This window comes from Apis cerana, linkage group LG14 (assembly GCF_029169275.1).
Source record: "Apis cerana isolate GH-2021 linkage group LG14, AcerK_1.0, whole genome shotgun sequence".
NCBI classification, from domain to species: Eukaryota; Metazoa; Arthropoda; class Insecta; order Hymenoptera; family Apidae; genus Apis; species Apis cerana.
Genome location: NC_083865.1, coordinates 9,914,235 through 9,933,725, shown reverse-complemented (window position 1 = coordinate 9,933,725; position 19,491 = coordinate 9,914,235). Strand labels below are relative to the sequence as shown.

Below are 19,491 nucleotides of genomic sequence, written 5' to 3'. Positions count from 1 at the left end.
TCCCCCTTCCCTCCTTTCTGGACTAATATCGATTATCTGCCGTTGCTTTGACGAGCATCGGAACGAACGGAGCCACCCCTTTTTCTCGCCGTCGCGTGCCTTCCTTCTTCGTCTCGTAATTTCGCCCCGCGCCGATTACGGCCTCGATATTTCATTCTTCCTTCCTTCCTTTCTTTTTTCTTCTCTCTCTCTCTCTTTCTAACCAACCGTTTAGATTCTACATCGCAAAGGAAAATATAGTTGGCCATATAGTAGCTCTCCCGCTTCGCTACCTTCTCTCCTTTCGACGAGCCACTTTTTCCTGATCTTCAATCCTCCCTCGGCAAACAATCGTACAAGAGAGTTCGCTCCCTCTGATTCCTCGAGCATCAACTTTCACCCTACAAGCCGCGGAACGCAAACACGTGATTCTCGGATTCCTTTGCACGGAAATCTTCGGATCGTTGTGCAAACACTTGTTTCGTTATAATAGTCCTGGAGAGAGAGAGAAAGAGAGAGAGAGAGACGTTCGTAGAGGAGAAAAGAAAAAAAAAAGAACGACAAAAATAATCGAGAGGATTAGCCACGGAAGAAGAAACGTATCTGAAACGATTACGAACGAAAGTAGATGAATCGTCGTACAAGAGAGAGAGAGAGAGAGAAAGAGAGAGAGAAAGAGAGAGAGCGATAAACATTTATCGAACGTTAGTCTCGTGACAGGGAAACGTGTCTCCTCTCTCGTCTATGGTGCACAGGTTGGTTCATGGTGCCCCGCAGATAAACGTTTGTGTGTGCAAACATAACCAGAGGGGTAGATGCGGCTCGCCCCGTTGTGTCGTGTCGTTGGGAAAGAAAAAAAAATTATTCCCATGACATACCTCGACGCGGTCTTTGTGCTTTTTGACGTGTTAATCGTATAGGTCGTGCAACGGGGATGAATCGTTCTATCGGGGATGAATTATCCGGGCTGGAAGGAAGAGAGGAAAAAAAGAAAAGAAAAAAAGAAAAAAAAAAAAGAAGAGTAGAGGAGCAGATGCGTGTGTCGCGTCTGGCCAAATCCTGGAACACGCTCGTGGCCATTCGTTCGAAAATTCTCTCCAAACTTTCCTCCCTCCTGCCCCCCTTCTCCTCCCTTCTTTCTCCGCTCTTTTTATCGAATTGGTTCGGATTATTTGAAAAGATTCTTCCGCTCGTTATTGAAAACTCTCTGATTCTCGATCTTCTGGAGAGAAGCAATTTTGCGGATTCGCTGTATTTCGAAAAAAAAAAAAAAAATAGGGAAGATCTATAAGCGAAAGATCTATTCGACGAACGAAAAGAGTATTTTTTCTTTAATTTCTTAGTCAGAGGAGAGTCATTATTTTTTTTCTTTTTTCTACTTTTTTTTTTTCGATTTCTCGAAGAAGAACAGGTGTACTTGGGGAACGCGCGAGGAGGAAGGTAATCTGTTTGCCGAAACGTTGACGAGTCTCTTCTTAGTGGCAGCCGTGTCGGATAGACGCGTTTACACGGGTCCTCGAAACTAATTCCTCTCTCTTCGAGATAGTTGGGTGAAAGTTTTGGGACGAGGTTTGGCACACGACGCCCCAAGCTTTCGAAAGGAGAGAAGGGGGAGGAACCCTCGAAGGTTGACCAGCGTGAGCCATCTGTCGTTACGAGGGTGAACCAGTGCCACGTGTGGGGATGAAACTCGGATATCGCGTATCCTGCAAGATGTATTACTGCGAGGGTGGAAGCGTTAAACGCTGTCGAGGGCTTTCGTATCATCCGTCTAATTATCCCACGATTATTCCCCAGAATTAAAAATGATTCAACTTCCCCCACTCCATCGCCCTTTGGAACGAGAAGCGAATCTCTTCGAAATTCGTTTCCGAGGAATTTAAGATACAAATCTTCCTGTCTTCGTGTACAATAATTTTTCTTTTTTCCTTTTTTCCTTTTTTCTTTTTTTACGAAAGGAAGACGAAGGAAGAGGGATGGAAGAAGATTCGCGCGACGTTGCACTCGGACGACGGTGTCCTCCTCGAGAGGGAGGTTGGAATCATCCTTTGTGCGAGTCGTTCACCTGATTTAACGCGGACACTGGCTCACTGGGGGGAGTGATACCTGACAGATGTTCGGGGATTTCGAGTGCTCTCGCTTTCGAGGGAACGAGCGCGACTTTGAAGTAGCCGTCGAGCTCCCCAAATTATTCCCAATTTCGAGACGGTTGTCCAACCTTCGATCGTCGATCAACGGAACGCAACGCAAGTGGTTTTTCGCGATCTTTACCGTTCCCTTGCTTCTTTGTTCGTTTCGCCTTCTTCTTTTCTCTTCTTTCCTCTCTTTTTTTTCTTTGAAGAAGAAAGAGATAGATCACAGGTTCGCAGCACGTGCGGATATTCGGTTCTTAATGCGAACGTTACGGCCACGTACTCGGTTGTCCCGTTTACGTCGTTTACAACATTGCGGTCTACGCATCGTCCCGGCTATCGTCATTTCGTTCGTGCGATTTTTAGAAACGCGAGAGAGCAACATAATTGATCCCTGCATCGTCTTGATCGGTGAGTTTGCGACGATTAAACGAGAGCAAAGAGAAAAAATTAGAACAACACACATTGTACCATCGAAGATAAGGATTCATTTTCTACCGTATCGTATTTCTCCCATTTTAAACGAACGAACAAGCGAAATATAGGTCGCGATAATCGATGAATATTTGTTGCATAAATAAACAAACTTCGAAATCGCGCTTCTTGGAGATCGATCTGCTGTATATCTATGTCTACTATGCAAATAAATCGTAATTTTATTTTCATATATACTTCTCGACCGTCTCCTTCCCGAGTATCAATTACGAATACAACGGATGCAAATGTCACAAAGTGGTGAAAAGCATTTGGAAAAGGATTTACGCGACTGAACTAATTTTTCAAACAATTACGAACCTTAGCCACCGGATCAAGAAAATATATTGCCTCTCGAGCTTAAGTGAGTAAAATTACCGGTCATAAAATCTCACGAACGTATTCCAAGACGGAGCATGGAACATTGGGTCCTAATTGATGAGTGGACGGCTCCGTCCCTACCGGTATCGACATTCTCCCGTCCAACATGGTGAAACCGATAATCCTATTCGGGTATGAATCGCGAATGCCTGGGCCTTGCATCCTCTCGCGCATCCAGACGCATCCCCCCTCGAAAAGTTATATCGAGTAATCAGCGCCGCATTGTTTTACGATCCGGTGAATCGGAACGAGGATTGAAACGGCGATGGTCAACCAGACTAATCCGTACAACCATAGAGAAATTGTTGGTGAAAATAGAGAGGGAGAGAGGGAGAGAGAGAGAGAGAGAGAAAGATTTTTCGGGCCTCCCCAAGTGGCTGGCCACCGTCCAAACGGGCGAGACTTTGCGCGGGAGGCTTGGTAGCCTCGTTTGATGAAAAATATGTTTGATCCTTTGGAAGGGGTGGCAACTCGCTCGGCCGACTTTTCCGGCCCGACGACGAGCCGACTGAACACCCTCAACAGGTGGTGTTTAAGTTTCTGGAATTTAATAAGCCGACCAGGAACGTGAAACGTTCCGACTCCCTCCCCCTTTTCTCCTCCACCCCTGTTTTTCCTTCCCCTTGAATTTTCGGCAAGTCGCACACACGAGTTTCCAACTCCTTGGAGGCCGAGGACTTGAAGCCGAGAAGTGATTTAGAGAAGATCGTTTTTGTGGAAAGTTTCGGTGAAAAGTGTTATCGTATTGTTGGTTTCTATTATGTATAGAATTTTGTGTCTATTATGTCTCCGCTTGTTTCTTCGGCAAAGAGAATTTATCTTTGATTTATCGTTCACCACATACGATTTATGATCGCCGTGCGACACAAGAAAGGAAAGAAAGAGTAAGAAGAGTAAGAGTCGTGATGGAGAAATCGAAATATAATATATTCAACTAAAAGCACGTTAAGCACCGAAGCGAGAAAGAAAGGATTATACTTTATTATTATTATTATTATTATTATTATTCCATTAATTTATCCCAATAATTTAATCCCGTTTGTTCATAGGACTGTTTATTTGCGCGTAATCGGAGCTCGGTCCTCGGGTCGCGTCGTCGGATCACTTTGAGGATATTTGTCGGATCGTTGGCCAGACAGCGACTGGCCATCTAGCCGTTGATTAGCGGTCAAATCAGTCGTAATTGTCTGTAACCGAAACAGAATTATCGATCGGTCTCCCTTTCCAAACCCAACCCCTGCACGCTTCCTGCAAGTCGCGCGTCCCTGCGGTGTCGCCTGATAAAAAAGTCATTAAACCCTTGCCGCAATTATAGCGGAAAATATATACCGGGCGACATGTAGCCTGTCGTACTCCAAGTCGAAATCCGACTCGTATTATCCGCGCGATTATCCTCCTCTGAGCGCGGCGTTGCGTTTCTTCGCGGTCGCGTTCAACCTTCGCCTTCATGTGACTTTTGATCGGCGATTATATCGGCGAAAAGAGAGGAGAGAAATAGCCGATTTAAACAGCAGTTTCGTTTGAAACGTTCCAAGTGGAGATAGGATAGGATTAAGGGGATAGAGGATAGATAAACGAAGGATGGGAGGGAGAGAACGCGGTGGCACGTCGGAGGCACGGCGTTTCCTCCATCTTTCCTCCAGTGGAGGTGAGCCATTCGGCGGCGGGGTTCTCGGAAAGGGGCGCGAGAACGGGTCGCGCGATTCGTTTAGTATCGGTCCGTGGAAACTTTATAATCACCCTGTACAGAGTCGCGGAGAGGCATTGCGGAGAGGGTAGTTGGTGCCTGGAGGGTTGGTGGACGGTTTGAGGGAGCGGATCGGCGGGGAGTAGGGGAGAGGGAGAGGAGGGGGGGAGTGGAGGTGTACCGGTCTGACCAGGGGCGGTGGGGGACGGACACATATACCTACCCGTGTTAGCAACCCCATTGATCTGGCGGTGGACGCGGCAAAAACGAATAGAGGAAGGGTTGGAGGTTGGCGAACCGTGTGGATGTGGTGGTGGGAGGTGGTCAGCTGAGGGATGAGGACGGGCGGTGGAGAGAGTGGGTGGCGGTTGAAAATTTGCGGAGTGCCGAGCTGCACTGCCAGAGTAACCTCCTCCTCCTCCTCTCTCTTTCCAACCCCTTCTCTCTCTCCTTCGTACCCTCTCGTTCCTCTTTATCTCTTTATATCCGGCCGCGTCTCGCCCTCTCTTTCTCTCTCTCCATATATATATGTGTGTGTATATATATATATATATATCTCTTTTCCTCCCTGCTGCCTGCCTGCCTGCCTGCCTGCCACTCGCTGCCCGTTTCACTCTTTGGACACGAAGCTTTCGTTGCTCGTAGCCAGTGTGGCGGATCAGTGTGCCGCGTTACCCGTAACTATACCCATCTACCTACGTACACGCGCGCAACGTACAAAGAGAGAGAGAGAGAGAAGGAGAGAGAGGGAGAGAGACTGTCCGTTGGCCGCTGGTGCGGAGTGGCAACGGTGAAAACGCGGCCTACCCATTCGTCCTGTCGAGATTCGGTCGGTTTGTTGGCCCCGCGATATATGGATGGATTCTGCCAGCCTCCACTCTCTCTCTCGCTCTCTCCCCTCACGCATACGTACGTACACCGTACGCGTCCCTGTCTCTTCTCTCTTCGCTCGTGTCCGCCACGATATCAGCCTGGAGAGACTATCTATTTCACTGGGTTAGCGTTACGCTCTACGGGAGTAGAGCTCTCCCTCTCTCCCTCTCTCTCTCTCTCTCTTTTTCTCTCTCTTTCTCTCCTCCCTTCTCGGTCTCTTCTCCGAAGGGAGATGAAAGTTCGGACGGGATCCGTTGTTTCATCTAATAAACATCGGTGGTTTACAATGGCCTTGAATCACTCGTTAAATGGAATTCTCGATCGTTCCACCGAGCGAAATTTCACCTCTTCACCTGGATTTCGCTCGAACCATCCGAAGGATCGGGCGAAAAAAAAAAAAAAAAGAATTTCGATCCCCGTAAATTGTGCGTGTTCCCGAAATTTGAACAGAGAGAGGGAGAGAATAATGGAGAGATGGGGCAAAGTTTAATTACTTTAACTCTGATTCGAGCCACGAAAGATTAGTCGAATTGCAACGGTTTTGGCATAGCTGTTGAAAAAAAAAGAAAAAAAAAAAAAGGAAGGGTAATTTTCACGGATACGGATTTTAAACGTACCTTTTGTTCTTTTAATCATTTTCGGCTCGCTATCTACGTACAACGAATCGCGCTCCATTGTACGGCTGCTGCTGTTTCTATATATTCGCGAGCGTAGGAATCTTCCGACACTTGTTGCTAAGGAAGTAATAATAATTCCAGCGAAAAAGGGAAATAATGTTTATTGTCGTCGCTTCCGAAAGGATGCGCGAACGAGAAACGGGAGAGATATTTCATTCGCTGTTAAACGAATGTAAACCGTCGGTGACAGATAGGGAAGGGAGGAGGGAGAGGGTCAAGAATAACGCGTTTCTAAATTTTCCTTCGCTCTCTCCCTCTCTCTCTATCTCTCTCTTTCCGTTTTCCGTCGTAAAGGCTCCTTTCGATTCTCGAACAACTCTCTTGCGCGCGAAAAATGAAATATTAATTTTCACCCGAGTATTTCGCGCAAACGGCACTCTCGGAAAAGGAGCGCGTGTAAATTGTTAATGGTTCGTCGAAAAAATTCGTCCGGCCACCGAAGTTCCACATAAAATTTGCAACGCTTCCTCCTTTTCGCGCGCGGGCATAAAAAAATTACGCGCGTTTAATTTTCCGCGCGCGCGCATTCAACGAAAGGACGCGCATCGTTGAACAAAAGTTCGGCATCGTCCTATTCGGGCGAGAAGGAAAATCGAATCGACCCTTCATTATCCCTCAATTTCATCCACGGTATATGTGCGGTGATGGTACGAGCGAGGACGAGCGCGCGTACGAGAAGTAGGAGGAGGAGGAGAATGACGGGGTGGTAGAGGGTGGCCGAAGGAAAATGAGCCGGATTGAAAAACTGATGGAATCGACTGATGTCCATCGACGTGTGCGTTGGTCTGGAACAGATGTAATGGGAGAGGAAGAAGGAGGGAGAGAGAGAGAAAAAGGGAGAAAGAGAGGGAAAGAGAGAAGGGACACGGGGTTGGTCGGTCGTATTATAAAAATCCACAAAATAACCGACGCGGTGGCCATTAGCGATGCTCTTTTAACCCTCGCCATTCAGTCTCGCCCTCGTGATGCGTGTAAATTTTCCAGCGGTGGTCGCTCTCTGGCTACATTTTTCGTCGAGTGCCACTGTGTGTATTGCGGACCCATAGCAACCCCCTACCCCTCGGCGAGCCGCGCGCGCACCCCTCGCCCATCCAAAGAACCCCCCTCGAATCACCCTCCCGGTGGTAATCCGACTGGCTAGCCACTCGCGCCAACAAATACCCTCACCTTCTGGCCACCCACTGCCACCACTACCACCTCAACCTCCTCCCCCACCCTCTCCCCCATCCCTCTCCCCCTCCCCCTCGCCCCTCGACCCTCGCCCCTCGCCCCTCGCCCGACCGACCCAACCTCCCGCCCCGCGACTCCCTCGCCCTCCCCAGCCCCGCGCTTGCACTCCACTCTCGGCTTGCACACATCGTGGACGCGACTCATCCCATCCGTGACCCAACCCGCGGTACACTCTCTGGTGAACCACCCCCGACACCCGAACACCGCGAAATGCGCGCCGTTGGCCTCGTACACGGGCCACCACACGTCGACAGGAAAATTTTTCACGGCTACTTCCGCCTCTCCAGAGAAGCGGCCAGCGCCGCTAGATCGACCGGGATCCCGCGATCCGACGATCAACCTAACCCGCTCTCTCTCTCTCTTCCTTTCTCCTCCCCTCCCTCCACCGCCGTACCAACCACCGACCGACCCACCACACCGCTGCACCCACCCATCGGGACACGATTTTCGTCGTAGCCTGTCTCACGTTGTTTGTTCGACGTCGTCGTGCACGCTGTTTGCTGTTTTTTCACCCTCCTTTCGCTCCCCACCCTCTTCCCGCTGCCCGAAATTGCTCCTCTTCCGTTTCTCTCGACTCGAGGCCGAGTTTTTCGGTTCACGAAAACGGAACCACGGAACAGGGAGAGGGAGATTATCGTCGATAATCGTATCCCACCCGTTCCTCGTTCGCGTCGCGTCGACTTTCGAGGGAATCGTTGGAGGGATCTTTGGACGGAAATCTCGAAATTACGCTCGATTGGGATTCTTTCATTTTCTCGGGGAGATTCGCGAAGATTTCCATCCGGAAATCTCTCAAAATATAATCGGAAGTGGTGTACGTATTCTCGGGATGTAGTGGACTCGTATACCGGTAACGGTGTACAGTCGATCGGCGTGGTTGGCTACGTGACGAGGGCGAGCATTAACTAAAAACCGAAGCGAGTGGTTCGCTCGGCTCGGAAACCCGCGATGGAAACGATGGGCGAGGGTGGGACGGGAGAGGAGCGTGACAGGTAGCACCGCGTTGGACCTCGCTTTAATGTACAAACTGAGCACAGTGTGTACGTGTACACGGGGGCCGAGCTCGACCGTGTTTCCAGCGCTCGGAAAATGCCGATCCACGTTCATCATCCCCTCGCCACCCATCAATGATAGTTTCCCATTATTTCGCAGCCGGAGAAAGAGCCCTTAATTACATTTGTCACTTCAGCGTTTCTTGCGCCTCGATGGTAATTAATTTCACGAATGGAAATTACCATTTTACCACGCGCGTTGCCGCTTCCGCGCGCGTAAAATCTCCCTCCCTCCCTCCCTCTCCCCCTCATAAGAATCTCGCGTAACAAACGGCGGGAGCGTTTCTTCTTTTTTTTTTTTCTTCTTTTTCTTCCCTCTTCTTCCCTTCTAATTACGTCCCCGGCAATAATTATCGTATCCTCGAATCCTCGTTTCACGTTTTAGCTTAAGGATTAAATTTCTTCTCAGAGGTAAAAAAAAGAAAAAGGAAAAAAAAAAAAGAGAAAAGGATCGTTTCGATCTTGTACAAATAATAGGCGGGCGGGGGAGAGGCGAAAGGGATACGCGCGGTTGAATTAAAGTGTCGGGGTTGTTCAATTTTATCGATTATCCGATCCGCATTGCCTATCCGGAGCCATTAATACTAAATTCCTCCCTCCGCAATCAACGGCGTCGCATGAAACATGAATAAAAATGATGCGGTTCGCCCGATTAATCGGCGACAAGCCGCGGCAACGATCGTAAATACAGGATACGCGAGCGGCGGGGTTGGATCATTCCGTGGACGGATAATTGGTTTTTTTTTTTTTTTTGTTTTTTTTGCTTTCGTTTTCTAGTCAGGGGAGTAGAGGGGATAGGAGGAGGAGGAGGAGGAGGAGGAGGGGTTGAAATTAAAGTTTCATTTTACTGAAGCGGGGGCGGGAGGGAAGAGGCCGCGGCGGAATTAGAGATGAATAGCCGTGACTCCGGCCGACTCGTTCGCCAACGATAACACATTGCGGCGACGAGTTGGTTCGTTGGCGCCTGTATCACGGTTTACGTTTTGCCGCCGGTCTTCGCGACTTCCATATCGCACGGTTGTTTGTCTTCCCCTATCTCCTCGTGTCGGCGGCTCGCCGGAAAATCGTCGCTTCAGCAAGGGAACGCCTTCGATCTCCTTTACGCCTCTTCTTTTTTTCCCTCCCCTCCTCCTTTTTTCCTTCTTCTTGGTGTCGAGTCGCGTATATTACGTATTTCCATCAGACAGAATGATGAATGTCGCGAAGTCGAATTTGTCGGAAACAAATGTTTCTTTTCCGAAACGTTTCTTTTTTTTTTTTTTTTTTTACGAAATATTCTTCCCCGTGTCTCGACACCGATTCACGACGAAGCCCTGTACGAGCCCTGTAACGAAGCCTCCTGTCGGTTCTCACGAGCACTCCGACAGTTGTATCGGAAGGCAGAAACAAACTGCAACCGAGGTATATACCGTATCGCGCTCCACCGACCGGTTAACCGGCAATTAGCCGATCTCGCTCGTAAATGTAAATTAGCGCCGGTGGGCCGAATCGGTGACCGAAAAAAGAGTAAATTATCGCGGCAGCTGAGCGGATGCCCCTAACACGCAGCGAGGAACAGCCCTTTTACCCTCGCCCACACCGCCAACGATTATCCTCACTCTCCCGAAAATGAACCGTTTCGTCGACCGCCTCCGTTTTTTTAAATCGCCCATGAACAGAGCCCAACGAATTATTCTGCACGCTTTTTTTTCGTATCGCGCGAATAAGTTTCACCAAGTTTCAGTACAAATGGTTTGTCGCGATCCCAATCATCTCGCCGCCTCTGGTCCTCGCTGAGAACGTCTCTATCGGGAGCAGAGCTGACGGTAGAGATTCCGAGCCGCTGATTAGGCTTCCGCCTGTCTCGCGCCCCATCTTCTAAAGGCTAAAAAACCTTTATCCTCTCCGATCCCTTTTGTACCGATCGATTATCTTTCGACCATGTTTTATATATATGTATATATCGGAGAATCAACGAATTTCTCTCTTCGTTCTATCGATCGATTTTCATTTTCGAATTTTAATTTTAGAGAAGATTAGAACCGAACGAATCCTTTCGAAGCGGACTTTTGCATCGGTGGTAAAGCTTTTTAACGGGGAACGTTTCACGATTTCATTTCTGGTTCACCCGTCGACCTTATGTCGCTTCCTCGTGGCCTTCTTTAATAATTCCCGGGAACGGCGGCGTTGGCTGGCAGCTGCGTAGTGAGATGCCGTTCTTAATTAGCGCACGTCTTAAACGTCTGTCTCGTGTACAAAGGGAGCTGAAGTTTCCACGCTCGTATCTCGGGATCGCGGTAATTCGAACAGGTGCGTTGCCGGAGTTTGGAATTAATTCACGGTTTGATTCACCCTCTTTCCCTTTGTTTGTCGCTCACTACCGAATTACCGTTCAAGGTTCAAGGTGACGATTCCCGTCTCGTCGAGAGAGAGAGAGAGAGAGAGAGAGAGAGAGAGAGAGAGAGTGCAGAGATCGAAAAAAGAAAAAAAAAGAAGCTTATGGAATATTTCGATTCGATCGAAAACCCTTCGCTCGAGATTTTGAACGATCTTGCTCGACTCGATGGGAAAAAAAATTTATAGCTATAATTGTTTGCGAAAAAGGGGAGGGGAGAGAGAGAGAGAGAGAGAGAGAGAGGAAAAAAGTACGCAAGAACGATGTCGAACGAAACCGCGAAAAGTTAATCGAACGGGAAACAGTAAATTCCAATCGACCTGGTTGCTACTTCGATCTTGCCTCAAATTCGCAATTCACGAAAAAAACATAGAGAGAGAGAGAGAGAGAGAAGAGCGAGGGAGGAGATGGGGACAGGGGTGGCGTGTGGATCTCGACCGACGGTGGAGATCAGAAAGCAATTAGAGCGTCGAACGCGATCATGGTAGCGAAGAGTGCTCGAGCCGCGTCAACACTACCGGCGGCGCAAATTGTAGCCCCGTCCCGAAAAAAATATGATACCCATCAAGCCACCGCGACGTTTTTATCGCCGGGGAAAAAATGCGCTGGCCGCGAGCGTGCTGCTCTGGCTCGTACGTCCGTGCCAACCAACGAAATTTCCGAGGCTTCGTTTTTCACACAGTCACACACCGCGACTTCGCCGCTGCTAACGGCGACCGAAAAAAGGCAACGGACAAGTCACAAAAACAAGGAGAGGGATACGGAAAAAAAGAAAAAAACAGAAAAAAAGGAGAGCAGAGAGAGAGAGAGAGAGAGAGAGAGAGTGGAGAAACGAAAAGAAACGGAGAGAGAGAGAGAGAGAGCGAGAGAGAGAGATAAAAAGGAAAAAAAAATGGTACGAGCGAGTGAAACGGAAGTATATGGGAAAAAAAAAGGGACAGGAGGCAAGAGAAAGAGAAAGAGAGAGAGAGAGAAAGAGAGAGAGAGAGAGGAGGGAAAAGAGAGAACTCGCTTGACGTCACGCACTGGTAACGGCGCTTTATCGAACTCTCATTACCACCGGCAGAGAGGAGGTGGTGGTGTACGGGGGTGGTATAGGGGGTAGGTTTGGCGGAGAGTGTGTTTTTCGGCCTCGTGTGGTCGGCCGCCACTCCCTCGTTGCACACCGGCGTTCCACCCTCCCCCTCCCCCTTTCCTCTCTTCCTCGCATCCTTCCGCCCTTCTGCCTCACCTATCCCTCCCTCCTCCCTCCCTCCCGACCCCCGCGGCCGCCGCTAACCCTTTTTACCCCCTCCCCCCTCCCACCCTGCCCCCACGCGACACTTTATCGCGTAAACTACCCCGCGCTCTCCTCCATGCTACCCCACACGACCGCTGGACGCAATAATAAACAACCGCCGGTCGCTATGGCGACGCGTCCATCGCGCGCGAACAAAACACTGCACCTCTCTCTCTCCTTCTCTCCCTCTCTCTCTCGCTCTCTCTCCCTCGCTCTCTCTCCCTAACTCCCCCCTCTCCCCCACTCTCGTTTTCTCTCTTTTCACCCACGAAACCACCCTCTCTTTCTCCCCTTCGATCGTCGCTTCTTTCTCCCGTCGACGCAGCTACACGTAGCCCACCTTCTTCCACCATCGCCGCTCACCCTCCCTCCCCTCCCCCTCCCTCATGCCCGCTACGTGTGTACGCGCTATTCTTCTCTTTCTGTCTTTACCTCTGTACACCGTGCGCCATCCCCTTCTCAACTATTCACCTCCCCCTCGCCCTTGTACATCGGTTAGACGCGTCTTTCACTCTCTCTCTCTCTCTCTCGCGCGCGCTCCCCCCCGCTGCTCACACACTCTTCTCTTTCTCTCGGTTTCGTTGAACCGATACGCGCTGGCTGGTCGACGGGTTTGTCGTTCGCGCTGTTACATGCGTGCATGAGCCGAACGACAAAACGGCCCTGGAATTACATTAAAACAATACCATTCGGGTGGTTAAGGTTTTGCGGGATGTTTGCCGTCCCCTTGTCCAGTGCTCGCGGATTTTTCCAGGCTGATTAACGGTACGCGGTTCACCCGCGATGAACCGATTCGTTTTCACGGATCGGCTTAAAAATTCGCGAGATTTGTACCCTTTTTTTTTTCCTTTCTTTCTCTTTCCTTCCTCCTCCTCCTCCTCCTCCTATTCTTCTTCTTCTTCTTCTTTCTCCTCCGCCTCCCTCCCACTGCCCCCTGTCCCCCGTCGCGCCCCGTCGTTCGGAATTCACCCCCTGCCCCCACCCTCCCCCAACTCTGCCCTCCTCCCGCGGTGTGTCACCTCTCTCGAAACTGGACGCTTTCGCGAACGGAACAATTTCATTTTGGCCTCATTTCGCGCAATAATTGCAATGCTCCGGTGCTCGCGATTTAAAAAAATTAATTAGCATTTCATTTTAATATCGATGTCGAGCGTGCGTCGTCGTCGTCGTTGCCGTCGTCGTCTCGTTGTCGCACGTCCCCTGCCACCTGCCTCTCCCCCGCCCCTAGCCTCCCTCGCCCACTCTCGTTGTTTCCCACGTCGGACAGAATTTTATTGAAAATTCCTTTGGCCTCGAAAAATCATTGAACCGTGGGCACTGGTAAATGAATTGCAATTAAATCAGCAGATACGCGTTTACGTTTCGTCGCGCGATAAATAAAACGCCGGGTTGCTCAAACTCAAAATTGTTCGTTGACTTTTTTTTTTTACTCCTTTTTTTCCTTCTTCTTCTTTTTTTTCGCAAAAAAGACGCAAAAATTTCGCGAATTAATGGACAGCCGCCCCTTCTATTCCCGCGAGAGAGAGAGAGAGAGAGAGAGAGAGCATCGAGCGAACGATCGACGTTTTAAAAATTGCAACGATGAGAGCAACGTTCCCGATGCGTAATTATCAATCTCCCCCGTGAATGTTCGTTTATTACGACGATACGCGCGCGCCAGCCCGTAATGGCGCGTGACGAAAAATAGGGTGCGCATCCCCCGTGGACCTGGCGCGATAAAAGTGGCTCGGTGTCGCCATCTCTGGGCCGACCGGCGAACAGAGCTGTCGCTTTCCAAGGGAAAACTCGTAACTGCTGAAAGTGGAGCGGTGAAATATAAACTTTTATTTATGCCATCTGTGTTTAAAAATTTAAATATCTTGAAAAACTGTTGTTGGAAAGATACTTGCTCGCGATTTACGCAAAATTACCCTCCACCCTGTTTACTTATCGTGCGTTACTAATTCTTCGAATTCGGATATCGGTCGCGATACGAGCGATTTTTAAAATATAATAAAAGAAAAAGAAAAAGTCGTTGGCGCACCGTTGATAAATTACGCGCGAAAGCGTACGAGTTTCGAACTGATGAACGGATCCGATGACGAGCGAGCATTACCCTCACGAATCTTTGCTTCTTCCGGTTCTTCTCCCGTTACCGCGTCCTGTTCCCTTTTCGTTTCTTCCCATCCTCTGTTCGATTCGATCGCCGAAGGGATCGCGTTAAAAAGCGCGATTCTTTTTAACGACTCTCGGCTTTCTTTGAAGCGGCCGCCATTCCCCGACCGTCTCGCCTCTACTTTTTTGCCCGCCCGTGAGGAAAGATGCCTCCTCTCTCGCTCCCAACTACACCAGCTGCGATTCCGTCGCAGTCTGGAGGGAACCTCCGCCCACACGAAACCGCAGCTCCCGCTCGACCCTCGGCCCGCCACGTCGCTACTAACCGTTCGGGAAATGTTTATTCTGCTCTTTTAGCGCCCGCTCCAAAGGATTTTTGGATTTCGCCCGTGGCCGCAATCTGAAAGTCAGAGTCACCCCACCGCCTCTCGCCGCCTCCTTGCAAACTTTTCTCGTTTCCGCTTTTACCCGATCCATTTCTCTCCATCGAGACGAGAAATATCGTCGAAAATGAAAAGGATAGCGGCACAGTGACAGTAACGCGGAAGTAAGACGTGTTTCTCTATTTCCCTCTTTCTCGTCTTCTTTCTCCCTTTTTTTTCTTTCTTTTTTGGATGCCCGGATTTAATTTTCGCCGGGAGATTTAATTAATTCCTTTGAAACTTTGCCGAACCTCGTTGTTCATTAATTTATACGTTCCCCTCGCGCGCGGAAATTTCTATTCCTCTCCCCTCCCTGGAGGAAGGGAATTGGCATTGCGCGCAAAAAAAGAGGGGTCGCGTTTTCGAAACGCGAGCGCCGGTTCTTGAAAGCGTCGGGGATCTTAGGCGGAATCGGAGCGAGAAGAACGAGGATGCGCCGGTGGGCTGGTCTGGCCGCAGCGCCGCCCCTCGACTCTCGACTTACTTTTGCCATCTTGCCTCCGATTCTGCGGTTAGCCCCACTTCGACCAGAAACCGGGGAAGCCGCTTGTTGTACGCTCCTCGCTCGCGAACTGGCCCCGTCGTGGATCGACCGACTTCGCGATCCCCTCGAATATCCCCCCCCCCTTCCTCTCGATTTTTCATTCACGCCGGTGAAAAAAATGGATCGAGTCGATCGATTTTTCAAGAGGGTAATAAAAAAGGGATCGGGAGAAGGGGGAAGAACGAAACGATCGTTTCGCGCGTTTGTTTGTTTGTCCGTCGGTGTCGAATATATAATTCGGATAATGGGTTGGCTGATGAGCTGCTGAAGCAGACAAACGGCGGCCGCATCGAGCAACTGGCACGGAACGGTATTCCGGTATTTTTTCTTTCATTGAATGCGCAGGAATTAACGCGGTTTCCCCCCCACTCTCTTTCTCTTCCCGTGTCTCCGTGAACGCGGTATGCGCCAAACGAATCACACCACGGTCCACGCTGATTACCTTTACTACGTCACTCTCGGAAATACGGACCGCGTTTCCGCATCCTCGATCGTCGGCTTTTTCCACGCTTTTTCGTGCGATCAAAAACAAGGTATGGAGAAAGAGAGAAAAAGAAAAAAAGGAAAAAAGGACAAATAAAAAACGACGCGTTACAAAAATTAGCGCGAAAAGCGCTCTCCCTTTTCCCAGAAAAAGAAGAAGGAAGGAAAAATCTTCTCCTAAATCTCCTTACCGCGCTCTGTCCGAGCGATTTCCGGGAAAATTGTGCGAAAAAAAGGAGAGAAACGGGGGAGGGGGCCGATTCGCCATGACATTGAACCCATTAACGCGCGAAGGTGTCCGAGGTCAGCTCTCGTTTGCCGCTCGCCGCCCCCTCCCCGTCCCCTTCCTCTCGGAAAGGAAACAACAAAATTGGGGGGGGGCGGACACGGTTTGGGCGCGCGGTGGCGGGCGCTCACGGCCATAATAATAATTTTTACAAGGCCGCGTGTAATCAAGGCTGCGTGTTACACATGTTCGGTCGGTGGCTACTAACCAACCCCCCTACTCGCGCCACCTACGACCCCCGTCTTGGGCGGCGTGGGGGCGTACGTGGCACGTGGTAGGGGCGGTCGGGCGCGGGAGGGGGGCGAGCCGGCGCCACGGGAGGGGAGAGAGTTCTGGTTCCAGTGGGGCGGCGGTGCTCGTTAGAGCGAAACTACCCTCCGCGGGATAGAGACGAAGCGGCGGTTACCCCTCGAGGGGGCGAGTGGCGGGCGGCGTGGGGAGCGAGCGGGGAGGGGAGGGGGACGGCGTAGTATTCACGCGGCACGGTTGCTCGCACGGCGGTGCTGTGCCGTTGTTGCTCCTTCTTCTCTCGTGCCCCGGTACCCGGTTCTTCGACGTTGCGTACCGTTGGCCGAATCGAGCGCACCCAATCGACGTGCACGGCCGCAAGAAAGCACGCGCGCGTCGCTCCATCCGGTACGCCGAATTTTTTCTCTCTCTTTTTCTTTTTCCTTTCCCCTCCCTCCCGATCGCCTCGTGACACGTGTCGTCGTCGTCGTCGTCGTCGGTATTTGGTGTGCGTTCAGACGCGGACGAGGAAGCAATAACACGCCGCGTGGAATGATCGTTCTCGTCCGAACGGTCAGCGAGTTGCCCAGTCAGTGATTGCCACGAGGAGGAAGTTGGAGTGGGAAGCCGAGAGATTAAGCGTATCGTAACCATGGGATGGGAATCGATTATTTTGATCGCGGGGTGAGTCGTGTAATTGGGAGAATGGGAGGAGGAGGAGGAGGAGGAGTATCGTGAAAAAAGGAAAAGTTGTTGAATTGTTTCGTTTCGTTTTATTTCGTTTCGTTTCGTTCGTGGCGGCCATATCTCTCGATGCGAGACGTATGGCGCGAGTATTCTCCGAGCAATGGAAGAAAAAGTGTAAGGGGGGATGGGAGGGGGTCGGTGGTCGGCGATCGTGCGAACGGGCTCGATCTTTTTGTCGCTCGGTTTTCAACCGCTCGTTTTTCACTCCGTCGCCCGACCGTGCGCTCTACGAGCATCGATTTCCGCGTAACACCGTTTTTCGATGAATCCAACCGCGTTGCGTGATCGCGTTCCCTATCTTTAACGACACGTGCTCCGGATCGCGTTCCCATCAGTCTCGTTATCGCGCTCTCGATTCCCGTCCGCTGCTCCGCTTCCCAATATCGCGTTTCTCCTTCCGCGCGTTCTCTTCCTCGGGGAGAAAGGCGATCTTCTTTTCCGGAAGACGGTTCTTTCTTCTTCGCCACCTTCTTGCGATTTCGAGATTAAAAGGAACGGCGACCAACTATGGAACACGGAAAATTATTATTAACGTGGTGTTCGTCACACGGCCGTTTCGAATCGATCCGTACATCCGTTCGTCCCATCGTAAGATATTTGAACAATTCTTTCCTCCCAATCCGATACATATCTATCGTATTGCGTCTTCTTCTCCAAGTTTGATCATTCGATGAATCGTCCAAGGCTAAATTCCAATTCCATTTCCGAAGGATTCGAATCGGTTTCTTCTCGCTCAACTTTTGTTTCGACCAATTTCTTCCCGTCCAACTGGAAGTTAAATGGAAATTATTCCGTGTAAAATAACTGAAATCGCGACACCAGGGTCGAAAACGGCAGCGTTTGGGAAAAGGTTGGGAAAAGAAGCGGGAGGAAGCCGGGAATATTCCGTGGTTGGCCGGTCGCGCGCTGATCGAAGCGTGACGAGCGGTAATTGAATGTAGGTATGGCATTTGCATTGACAAGCTCCAACAGAGATAATTCGAATCTCGTCGAACGCAACGGTCCACACGGGCGTTAGGTCGTTTGTCAATACGACGACGGCCGTCCGGTTTCCACCGTTTCCACCGTTTCGCTGTTTGTCACCGTCTCGTCGACGATCGTTCCGCCGCTCAATAACGCTACTTCTCTCTGCCAGCTCGCGCGATTCATTCCGCGGACCTCGTCGCTGTTATTCAAATAAGCGACAGACCGGTTCGGGTACACCCTGGCGCCACGCTTCCATCCTTTTGCGCCCCGTTCCGTCACCCTAATGCGCTTCCAAACGCGCCCCGATTTTCCATCGAACCTTTTCCCCGACCCGACGCCAATTTTTCTCCAGGGGAGGGGGATAAGAATTTGACTCGACGAGTTTTCGCGACGATAGTTGGTTGCCTCGTCACCCCACTGCGACCGAGAGAAAGATCTTCAAATCGAGTCGCTCGTTACGAGTTCCCTTTTCTCTCGAGAAAAGTATGCCGCGACGTTTTCGAAGGATTTGAGGAAAAACCGGGCGATAATTCCGTCCGACGAAAGTCGCGACCAAGGATTATCCGGAATTTAGAATAGAGAAAAATTGGGAATCGAGGGACGGAGATTAACGTTGTTGAACGATCGAGGAATTTTGTAAGAAAAATATAGGAAATAAATTGTTGCGTAACGCAGTTTACGGACGAGAAATCGGCCGACGATGCAGACGCGTAACGGACAACGCCTCCTTGGAAGTGTTCTCTCGATTCTTCGGCCGGTCGATCGAAAACAGCAGACACGACGAGTCGGTATACACCGGACCGACGTACGCTACAATGGAGCTTCACTTTCGAAAATCAAACAGAGAGAACCGCCAGGCCGGCGCATCCTCGCAGCTGCACTGTTTGTACGAACGTGCAAACAATGGAACTACCCATTTCCTGTGCGAATATATCCTGACGATAGCCAGCCGGTCGCGGACTTGCCGCCAGGCAAACACGTACAATGACGCGTGCGGATCTCTCCCAAGATCGATACTCGCTCGCGTTCCTCGATCTTCGATACCTCTTCCCTTTAAAACTCGCCGCTCTTTTCCATTCGCGCCCAACTTCCAATCCGTTTCTCTCTCTGAAAACAAAAAAAAAAAAAGAAGAAAAATAGAATCGTTTCTCGAGTCGATGACCTTCCCAAATTCTATCTTTTCTCCCGCGAGTAACAACGAGGGGGAGGGACGTAACAGCGTCCCGAAAGCCGCGAAACCACTCGACGAGGGCGGTTCGAGTCGAAAAACACCAACGATCCCGCTAATCCGGCTCGAGTGTCGATATTAAATCGCGGGCCCTCGACCTCGTATCGGCGGATAAACGACGCAGGGAGGGGGGGAACTCCGGCGAACACGAGGAGGAAGAATGACGATGACGGGGCGGCCCGTCTCCTCATTAACTTTCGACTAATTAAACGCAACGGCGCTCGTTACGAGGCGAGACGACGGTCGCGCGAATTTGGGCGCAAAGCGAAAGGAAAAAAGTGGGCGGCGGTGAATCGGTGGCGAGCGAGCGATCGATCGATCGATCGAGAGAGGCTTGGTTCCGCTCCGCCCCGCC

At 50.5% G+C, this 19,491-nt stretch overlaps 1 protein-coding gene across 10 annotated transcripts in view; it reads left to right on the top strand.

The window, feature by feature from the left end:
- Window positions 1–19,491, top strand: part of LOC108001029 (protein lozenge-like) — an 86,994-nt gene that overhangs the window by 50,444 nt on the left and 17,059 nt on the right. The window contains exon 1 of one of the 10 annotated variants that reach the window (XM_062084735.1): window positions 16,417–16,603. The exons of 8 other annotated variants lie outside the window; for them this stretch is intronic. The gene's annotated coding sequence lies outside the window, so the exon portion shown is untranslated. Of the gene's footprint in view, window positions 1–16,416; window positions 16,604–16,690; window positions 16,880–19,491 lie in introns of those variants that run through there. One more of the 10 variants, XM_062084734.1, reaches the window with a different exon arrangement.